Below are 11,213 nucleotides of genomic sequence, written 5' to 3'. Positions count from 1 at the left end.
GGTCATACATGATGGGGAGAAAAATACTTATACATTTTGGAAGGTTGGATCTAAAGTGGCTCTATTGCCACATAAGGATGAAAAGAAGAGTGAAACCATGTTGTCTTAAACAAAGTTGTCAAAGAAATGAAAGTAACAGGTTGTTTTTATGCACTAGTTCTAAAAAGAGGAGAAGAACAAGAAAACTTGGTGCCACCTGAGGCAATGAAGGTGTTGGAGGAGTTTGTTGATGTTGCTCCTGATGAACTACTTGATGATCCCCAACTCAAAAGAGATATTCAACATCATATTGATCTTATCCCTGAAGCAACCATACCTAATCAAGAAGCCAATCGGTTGAATCCAACACAACATGTAGAGTTGAATTAAAAAGTGACAAAACTAATGCAAAAGGTTCTGGTTAGGGAAAGCATGAATCTGTGTGTAGTACCTGCATTGTTCACTCCAAAGAAGGATGGTACACAAAGGATGTACACTGATAGAGGAGCAATCAATAAGATCACCATTATGTACCAATTTCCTATTCCTCAGATAGAGGACATGATGGATGAATTAGTGGGGGCTACGAACTTTAACAAGATTGATCTCCAAAGTGGCTACCACCAAATCTACATTTAAGACAAGAGATGGTTTTTATGAATGGATGGTTATGCCTTTTGGGCTTTTGAACATACCTAGCACATTTATGTCCTTGATGAATACAGTGTTGTGACCTTACATTGGTAAGTTTGTTGTAGTTTACTTTGATGATATTCTGATCTATAGTAGAAGCAAGGAAGAACACTTACAACACCTAAGGATCATCTTGAGTATCTTACATAAGGAGAAGCTCTTTGCAAACTTGAAGAAGTGTAGGTTCACGCAAACTAGTTTTCAAACCTTTCTAGGTTTTTTCATTTCTCAAGATGGTGTTCAAATGGACCCAAAAAAGGTAGGAGAAACCTTAGAATGGCCCAGTCCTTCTAGTATAATAGGTGTACAAAGTTTTCATGGGTTGGCAACTTTCTACTAAAAGTTTATCCAAAATTTTAGCAGTATAGTAGCACCCATAATAGACTATACCAGAGGAAGGGATTTCACATAGACAATAGATGTTGAAGAGAGTTTTAAATTCTTGAAGTAAAAGGTAACTAAAGCTCCTATATTGACACTTCCAAATTTTGACAAAGTTTTTGAAGTAGAGTGTGATGCTTCACATGTTGGGATAGGCATTGTTCTTATACAAGCAGGTAAGCCTATGGCCTTCTTAGTGATAAATTGAATGAAGTAAGAAAGAATTATTCTACCTATGATCTGGCATTTTATGCAATTTTTCAAGCATTAAGTCATTGGAGGCACTATCTAGTCCCACATGATTTTGTGCTATTTACTGATCATATTGCTCTGAAATATCTCAACACATGAAAGAAGTTGAATAGTCAACATGCCAAGTGGGTATCTATCTTACAAGGATATATCTTTTTCCTAAAACATAAGTCTCGAAAACAAAATCAGGTTGTTGATGCCTTGAATAGGCATGGTACATTATTAACCATAATAGAAACTAAGGTTACTAGTTTTGATGCTATTAAGGCCTTGTATGAAACTAATGATGATTTTTGGGAAATTGTAGAATAGCTAAAGGCTTCTTCTTCTAGTAAGTTGGATCATGTGAAAGGTGACTATTTTATGTAGGATGATTACCTCTTTAGGGGTAAACAACTACGTATACCAGATGGATCCATGTGAGAAAATATTATCGGGGAATTTCACAGTGGTGGACTAGCTGGATAGTTTGGAAAGGAAAAAACAATAAACTTCATTGAAGATAAGTATTATTGGCCCAAGATAAAGAAGGACATCACTAAATATTTGGCAAGGTGCAGAATTTGTCAAGTGGCTAGAGGACATTCACAGAATATAGGGTTATACACGCCTTTACCATTACCCACCAACTTGAGTATGGATTTTGTATTGGGTCTCCCACACACTCAACAAGGTAATGATTCCATTTTCGTGGTTGTTGATTGATTTTTAAAATGGTCCATTTTATTGCTTGTAAAATGACCAACGATGCACAACTAAAGTAATAGAACTATTCTTCTCAGATGTTGTTCATTTGCATGGCTGAGTAAAAGTACAAACCTGTGTCACCTTTTTACAAAGGAAAAGACTAACAAAAATATAATTCGATTATCTCGAATTTGAAAATGAAGTGATAATAGTTTCATTGAAAGACTTTAAAATGCTACCAAGTCCGAGGATGGCATTGAACTTGCAAGTAGTTTGTATGGTGAAATTTTCAGTTGGAACCTAAATTTACAAAACACCCATTGAAATTTGGCATAAATCTTCTGAGACCCTTGCAAGCTTCCAATCCTATTTTAGGTTCAAAATACACCGTGCAACACAAACCACAGAGGAAAATTATGCTGATGGTCTTGCATTCTTCATGGCTCCTTGTGTTGCAGAGCCCCCAGTAGACGGATCAGGTATGTGGCTTGGACTGTTCAACAGTTCAACCAATTGTAATCGTCAACCCAAACAATTGCTATTGAATTTGATATGTTCAAAAATGATATAATTGATGAATACTTTAGCGTCAATGCGCATGATCCGGATGATAATCATGTGGGTATTGACATCAATAATATCACTTCTATCAAGAATGTTTCTTTGTCTGAGAGGCTTAACAGCGGACAAACTTGGGAAGTGTGGATTGATTATTCTGGGCAACCTAAAGAGCTCAAGGTGTTTATGACTAATAACAGATCAGACTTCACTTCTCCTCGTCCTACAATTCCTACGCTAACTTATCCTCTGAATTCTTCGGATTATCTGCCTGAAGAGGTCAAAGTTGGTTTCTCTGCTTCAACTGGACTTTCCAACCAGAGGCGTACTATCATCGCATGGAATTTTTCACGTGAAACCAGTTGGGGGCATAATAAAGTACAACATCTTTCTGTGATAATTGCTCCTCCGGTGGCCGTGGTCGCGGTTATACTTATCCTTGGGGCAGCAATGTACAGGGTAAAGAGTAAGAAAGGAGTAAAATTTGTTAGAGACGTGCCAATTTCTGATCCCAATGGCTTGAAGAATGATGAAGTTACTGAAAAGCTCAATGATGAAATAAGTCTCAATGTAAGCCGACGGGTGTACAGGTACAATTTTTAATATTTATCTGATAATACTTCTAGGGAAGATTTTTTTTTTTTAACTTATGTTTTCAATGGATTAACAAGTTTGAGTTGTTTTTTTTTTTTTTTTTTTTTTTTTTGTTATTATTATTATAATATGAATAAAATAAGTTTGAATTTACTTAGTAATAGTATAATTTATCATGGTATGGAAAATATTTCTTATTTATCAGTTGATAAATTTGTTTCAGGTTTTAAAATAAGTGTTAAGTTTTTCATTCTATCTCATAAAAGATGAGTTCTAGTAAATCAATTCTCATGAAACATGGATTAATAGGTTTCTGTTAAAAATAAAATTGTAAGTTTGAATTCTCATAATAATATTATAACTTATCTTGTCAAGGAAAATAATTCTTACTTATCAATTGATAAAGTTAAGGTGCTTTCTAATGAATAGTTCATAAGACACAAAACTTGGTAAGGATCTTACAATAAGTGTTTAGTTTTTCATTCTTTCTTATGAAAGATGAGTTCTAGTGGACCAATTCTCACGAAACATATATTAATAGGTTTCTATTAAAAAAATATTATTTTGAATTCTCATGGTAATACTATAATTTATATTGCATAGATAATATTTCTTATTTATCAATTGATAAACTTAAGGGGCTTTCTAATGAATAGTTCATAAGACACAAAACTTATTTAAGATTTTATAATAAGTGCTAAGTTTTTCATTCTTCCTTACGAAAGATGATGAGTTCTAGTGAACCAATTCTCATGAAATATATATAAATAGGTTCTTGTTTAAAAAATTGCTTAGTTTGAATTCTCATAGTAATATTATAATTTATCTTGTCATGGAAAACATTTCTTATTTATCAATTGATAAACTTAAAAGAGTTCTAATGAATAGTTCATAAGACACAAGACTTATTTAAGATTTTAGAAAAAAGTGCTAAGTTTTTCATTCTTTCTCATGAAAGATGAGTTCTAGTGAACCAATTCTCATGAAACATAGATTGGTGAGTTTCTTTAAAAAATATTTGCATGTTTCAATTCTCATGGAGAATATCTGATACTTATCAATTAATGAACTTAAGAAGCTTTCAAATGAATAGTTCATAAGAAAAAAAAATTGTTTAAGATTTTCTAGTACTTGTGAACTAATTCTCATAAAACATAGGTTGCCAAATCCAGATGTCTTAAACATCAAACACTAAGGATCGATTCCTAGGCTAAAAGTGGTAATAGTCAAGGTTGACTTATTTTTTCAAGCTTAATTTATTCCTTAGTATGTGATATTTAGAGGTGACCCAATAAATCCATTCAAATCTAAGACGTAAATGAATATTTCCTAAAATTATGTAATTGGATGTTCTATAAAATCTTTTAATTTATTCCCTCTTGAGATAGTTTTGAAGAGCTAAGTCGCGTGACTACTAAGTTTAGTGAAGATTCGAAAGTGTTTATAGAGGAAATCTAGAGGATGGAAAAATAGTGGCGGTGCAAAGAATCTCAAAGAACTCAGATGGGCTTAAGCAATACAAATCAAAAATTGCAATACTTGACAGCTTGTCCCATCCCAATTTGGTTCCTCTTTTGCAATGGTGCCATGAAAAAAGTGGCGAACTTCTTCTAGTTTACCAATACATGTCAAATTGTAGCCTGGACAAGTATTTATATGTAATTTTGATCTCTTAGATTTGATTGTTTTTAGTTACATCAACATTCTTGATCACACTCTATGATTATGTGTAATATTTTTTACGTCGACATTTCAAATCACACTCTATGATCTATCATCAAGTATTTGTTTGTCTTTTTGAGCTTCTAGATTTCATTGTGTATACCTTTTTTTATATCAATATTTCTGATTAAAATCTATGATCCATCATTAGCTATTTTTTTGTAAGAGCTTCTAGATTTGATTGTGCATATCTTTTTTACATCAACATTTTGAATCATTCTCTATGGTCCATCACTAGAAAAAAATTTTCTGGACACACACGGATTGAAGATCTAAGTTGGAGCATGAGATTTAGAATAGTGAGCAGCTTGGCTCTGGCTCTTCAACATCAACACATGAATCAAGCCCATGTGTTCTGCATATAGACATTAGATCTAGCGACATAATGTTGGACTACAACTTTGTGGCATGCCTTGGAGACTATTGTTTGGCTCGCTTGATGGAAAATGATAACACATCATACTACACAAACCCTGGTGGAACCCTAGGTTATATTGCATTGGAGTGTTTTGAAACATACAAGGCCAGATCTAAATCAAATATTTTCAACTTTGCCATCATCACTTTGGAAATTTCTTATGGAAGGTGTACATTGGATAGAGAGCTTGATGCCTCTAATATGTTAAAATAGGCCATGAACAACATAAAAAATAAAGTAATAACTACTATAATGTAGAAAGCAGGGAAAAATAGAGCAAAAAATAGATATATATAACTAATAAATAAAAATATATTAATCTATCTTGCTTACATACATCAGACCTTCAAATGTCTTCTAACAATACACAGGTTGTATGTGCACATCATATATTGCATGTAATAAAAAAATCTAGAAACTCTTTTTCTAGAGTATTCTATATCCTATAATGTTCTACATCTAATTTGGACTATACAATGGAAGGCTCTAGGAAGCCTCTTCTCTGGATTCTTCTAGACAATCTTAACCCTTAACACCCCCCATTAAGATTGGCTACAAAAAAATACAAAAGAGAGTGTAAGAGGGGAGCATTATATGACTATCTCCCCTTAATGTTCAACTCAATCATACCAAGCATACTCTGTAGCTTGAGAAATTTAGCCTCAAGCATACTCTTAGTAAATATATTTTATTGTTCAATCTTCACTTGGACAAAATTGAAGATTAACAATATTTTCTTGAACAAGATCCCTAATATAGTGAACATCAATTTCAATGTGCTTTGTTTTAGCATGAAAAATAGGATCACTTGCAACTTGTATAGCACTTTGATTATCACAATACAAAGTAGTATTTGAAATTTGTTCGAATCCAAGCTCACATAAAAGATTTTGGAGCCAAACTACTTCTTTTTCTACTTTTTTTCAACTCTATATTCTACTTCACATGAATATAGTGATGTAGTGGCTTGTTTTTTGCTACTCCATGTGATTGGATTTGAGCCAATCTGAAAAATGTAGCCTTTAGTAGATTTTCTATCATCAATCTCACTGCCCCAATCTAAATCTGTAAAGCCAAGAAAATAAATTGGGGACTTATAATTGTAATGTATGGGCTATAGTACATTGTTCCATGAACATATCACAAAATTCTCTTGGCAACCATCCAATGACTTTCTTTAGGTTCCTATATAAATTGAGACACTAGATTGACCGTAAAAAAAATGTCTAGTCTAGAATGAGTTAGATAAACCAAACTACCAACAAGTTGTCTATATAGAGAAGGATCTACTTTTTTGGAGGTGCATTCCTTAGTAAGCTTGACTCTAGATTGGAAAGGAGCAAGGGCTGGCTTGCAATAAAGAATTTTAAATTTCTCTAAAAGATCCTAAACATATTTTGTTTGAGAGCTGAACAACCCATCATGAAGCCTACTAATTTGCAAGCCAAGAAAATAAGTTGGTTCACCCAAATCAGTCATATAGAATTCCCCTTTGAGAGCCAATTTCAAATCATTGATTAAAATTTAATATTTGGTCTAGCAATGAGTAAATCATCTGCATAAACTGCAACAATGATGATGTTATCTTTCACCTTCTTCACATAAATATTTGGATCTGATTTACATTTTTTATACCCATGAAGCTGAAAATACCTATCAATCTTCTCATTCCATGCTCTTGGTGTTTGCTTAAGTCCATAGAGTGACTTCTTTAATCTACAAACATGATTAGGATGTTGTTGATATATAAAACCCAGAGGTTGATTCATATAGAGTTCTTCATATAAATCTCCATTTAAGAAATCATTTTTTACATCCATTTGATGAACATGCCACACAAGACTTGTAGCCAAAGATAAAATAACTCTAATTGTATTCATTTTAATGATAGGAACAAATGTTTCTTCATAATCAACACCCTTTTCTTTTTATTAAATCCTTTAGCAACCAATGTAGCCTTGAATTCCTCTATATCACCATTTGATCTAAATTTTGTTTTGTAAACCCACTTGCAACCAATAACATTCTTACCTTGGGGATGAGGTACAAGTTCCTAAGTTTTATTTTCCATTAATGAAGTATATTCTTCTTTCGTGGCTTGCTCCCATTCTTTCTTCCCTCAAGCTTCCTCATAGGATTTTGGATCATTTTCTTATAATGCTTTGGCCATAAGAGCACAACCATTCCTTCCTTGGATCGTTGAGCCTTGCCTATAGATTTCTTCAACACTTCTTGTCTTTTGTCTAGCTAGAGAAACATCTTCATTATCACTACTTGTAGATAATGGCTAATCAAAAGCATTAGTAGTTTCATTTGTATCAGCAATGCATACGTCATCCTTATCAATACAATTTTTGGTTTTTTCTAGAATAGGAGAAGTTTTTGTTGTTGTAAGTTGTGAATGCTCATCAAACTTCACATCTCTACTAACAAATACCTTATTTATTGTCAAATCATATAACCTATAAGCCTTTGATTCTTTACTATAACCCATAAACAAACACTTATGACTCTTTGGTTCTAACTTTTTCCTCTTTTCATCAGGGCTATGTGCCCAAGCAATGCATCCAAATACTTTAAAATAACCAATGTGGGGTTTTCTAGCACTCCAAGCTTCTTTAGGGGTGATATTTGTGAGGGCTTCAGTTAGAAATCTATTCACAATATATGCAACACAAGAAATAGCCAAACCCCAAAATGTATTATGTAAACTTTTAAAATGCAACATACAAAGAGCCGTTTCTAAAAGAGTTCTATTCATTCATTCAGCCACCCCATTTTTTTGAGGAGTATATGGTACTATTTTTTGCAATTTAATTCCACAATTCTCTCAAAATGACTCAAATGCATAGTTACAATACTCACCCCCATTACCTATTCTTAAGAATTTAATTATTTTCCCACACTAATTCTCAACTAAAGCCTTAAATTTTTGGAAAACTTCAAGTACCTCATTCTTTCTTTCAATGAAATTAACCCATGCTCTCCTACTATAATCATCAATAAAAGTGAGGAGATACCTACCACCTAAAAGTGATGGATAGCCTAGTTCACATAATTCACTATGAATGAGTTGTAATGGATGATTGGCTCTCCATGCTTTACCTGAATAAAAAGGATCTCAGTGATGTTTCCCTAGCACACATCCTTCACAAACTCCTTTAGATGGTGAGATTTTTGTTTATCCTCTGATCATATCCATTCTAACCATATTTGCAATTTCCTATAATTGATATGTCCAAGTCTAACATGCCAAAGTTTTGACATATAATCAGCTTGAGCAATATAAGCATGAGAGTGTTTAAAATCTTCATCGGCAAATCCCACAAATTTAAAAAGACTTTCTTCATGACCAACTCTACCAATGGAAATTATATTGGTTGGGTCTTTTCTATCTCTAACAATGACTCGATTAGTAGTAACAACAAACTCATATCTAGCTTGAACTATTTTGTATACTGAAATTAGATTCACCCTTAATCCTTCAACCAATAATACATTTTTCAAAGACCCATGTGTTACATTAACAATTCATGTACCTTTAACTAGTCGTTTCATTTTATTACCAATAGTCATTTCTTGATCTGAATTTTTTCCTTCATAAAAATTAGTAAGAAAAGATCTATCTCTAGTCATGTGGAATGATGCACCTGAATCTAAAATCCATTCTTTAATAGAATTTGAAGCAAAATACCCTCCCTTAACATTAGATTTTATTTCAAGTGTAGTAGTTACCTCCTTACTTGTTTTATCTTTTCTTTTTTTGGAGATGGCTACAAATTTGTATCTATCCTTCTTGTCATCCTTAAACTTTCCTTGCTTGGACTTGTTTTGCTTCCTTTCATTGTCCTTATTTTTCAAAAAAAAAATCTCCATGTGATTTTCACCACCAATATACGTACAAATAATTGGTTTTCTTCCACCTTGTTTCTCTTCACCATCATTTCTAAAAATATGGTTTGAACCCTCATTATTCTGAAATTTATTATATCCTCACCAATTCTTCTTTCTATCATTCATAACAAACTTACTTCTAGCTTCATATGCATAATTTTTCTTAATATACCCTTTAATAAGCTGGGCTTCTTCATCTATAATAGACTTACAAAATTGAACAAAAGTTTGTTGTGGAGTATAAGGATTTAGCTAAATAATCCTTTTCATTGGTTTCTTAAATACCTTGTATGGTTGTGGGATCTTACTCTCAACCACTAAAATCAACTAAAAATATTTCTTTGCATATTCAACACCTATTTTCTATAGTTGAGCATTTGAAAAAGTAAATTCATTGAAATAATTGATTATTTTTTCAAAATAGGATGGATCCAACTTCACCAATTTTTCCTCTATGCTAAATGTGTTAGCAATATCAACATCTTTATAATCTTTTTCTAAAGTATCCCATAGCACTATTGGATCATCAATATCAGTAAATCTTCTATTGAGATTGGGGTTTAAAGCTTTAGCAATAATACCTCTGGCTTGCTCGAACTCGCATCTCCAAATCTCTTTTTATTTATTAGTTTGGGGTTCTCCAATCTCCTTATTCACTATCCTCCATAAGGCCTTTTCTCCAAAAGCATTCTTGACTACAATCTTCCAATCTGCAAAATCAGTTCCATCAAATATAGGAAAAACTTCATTTAAAGAGTCCATGTTAGCATAAAAAATCAACCTTGCAAACAAACCACTTCCAACAATGTATTTCCCGCACCAAATCTCTCTAGAGATATTTCTAGTTGAATCTCTAGCTCAACCTCTAAATGAATCTCTAGCTAAACCACACAGAAATCTATTTCTAGCTAAGCCTAAGCTGTGATATCATGTTAAAACAGGCCATGAACAACATAAAAAAACAAAGTAATAACTATGGTAATGTAGAAAGTAGGGAAAATAGAGCCAAAAAATAGAGATATATAACTAATAAACAACAATATATTAATCTAGCTTGCTTACATACATCAAACCTTCAAATGTCTTCTAATCCACAACTTGTATGTGCAGATCACATATTTATACATATAATACCAAAATCTAGAAACTCCTTTTCTAGAGTATTCTATATCCTAGAATGTTATACATCTAATCTGGATTGTACCATGGAAGCCTCTAGGAAGCCTCTTCTCCAGATTCTTCTAGACAATCTTAACTCTTAACATAACATGGGTTTGGTCGGCTAGGTTGGCAATATGAATGAGGCAAGACACATACTTGATGTCACTGACCAAGTGCTTGATAAGGAAAATATTGGTAAGCAAATTGAACATTTGATGAACATTGGATTGTGGTGCTCATTTCATGACTATAGGAAGACATCAATAATACAGCGAGTTCTTGAAATCCTTAACTTTGAAGTTGAAGTGCCCAAGCTTCCTCGTAGAATATCTAGAGAGACTTATTATTCACAAGAAGGCTTAAACATCACATACTAAGGCTTCATTATGAGACTAAAATTGTTAGATAGTCAAAGTTCACTTATTTTTTAAGCTTAATTTTTCCATTAGTTTGTGATGTTTAAGGATGGCTCTTATTGACTTCTGAAAAAGAGGTTGGACCTTATCATTTATGCCAATTGAATATTATGATAGGGAGTGTGTTAAGGTTTTGAGTCTTTTGTTTGAGTTTATAAGAAATAAAACTAGAATAGTAAAAGACGAAGGGGATCTGTAGATAGGATAGATTTTGATCTCCACTTTGCTTTGGAAATGGAGGAGTGGATGTAATACCATTTGTTCAAAATTTGCACTTTTATCATAGCATTTACTTTTTCCAAGCATAGAATTTGTTGGAAATCTTCACTTTTACCTCAATTATTTCCATTCACATAATGTTAAGTGTAGAGATATAATTAGATTATTAAATTTGATTTATCAATAAATGTTATTGGTTCATGACTTGAAAGTAATAGATCTTTCTTTCAGGTATTCCT

At 32.7% G+C, this 11,213-nt stretch overlaps 1 pseudogene; it reads left to right on the top strand.

Moving 5' to 3' along the window:
- The first annotated feature begins 204 nt into the window (after positions 1-204).
- LOC149537449 (L-type lectin-domain containing receptor kinase IX.1-like) lies at positions 205-10,716 on the top strand (annotated as a pseudogene).
- The last annotated feature ends 497 nt before the right edge of the window (positions 10,717-11,213 follow it).

This window comes from Cupressus sempervirens, chromosome 9, assembly GCF_028749045.1.
Source record: "Cupressus sempervirens isolate cs-2001-9-10 chromosome 9, ASM2874904v1, whole genome shotgun sequence".
NCBI lineage: Eukaryota > Viridiplantae > Streptophyta > Pinopsida > Cupressales > Cupressaceae > Cupressus > Cupressus sempervirens.
This window is presented reverse-complemented; position numbering and strand designations above follow the sequence as displayed.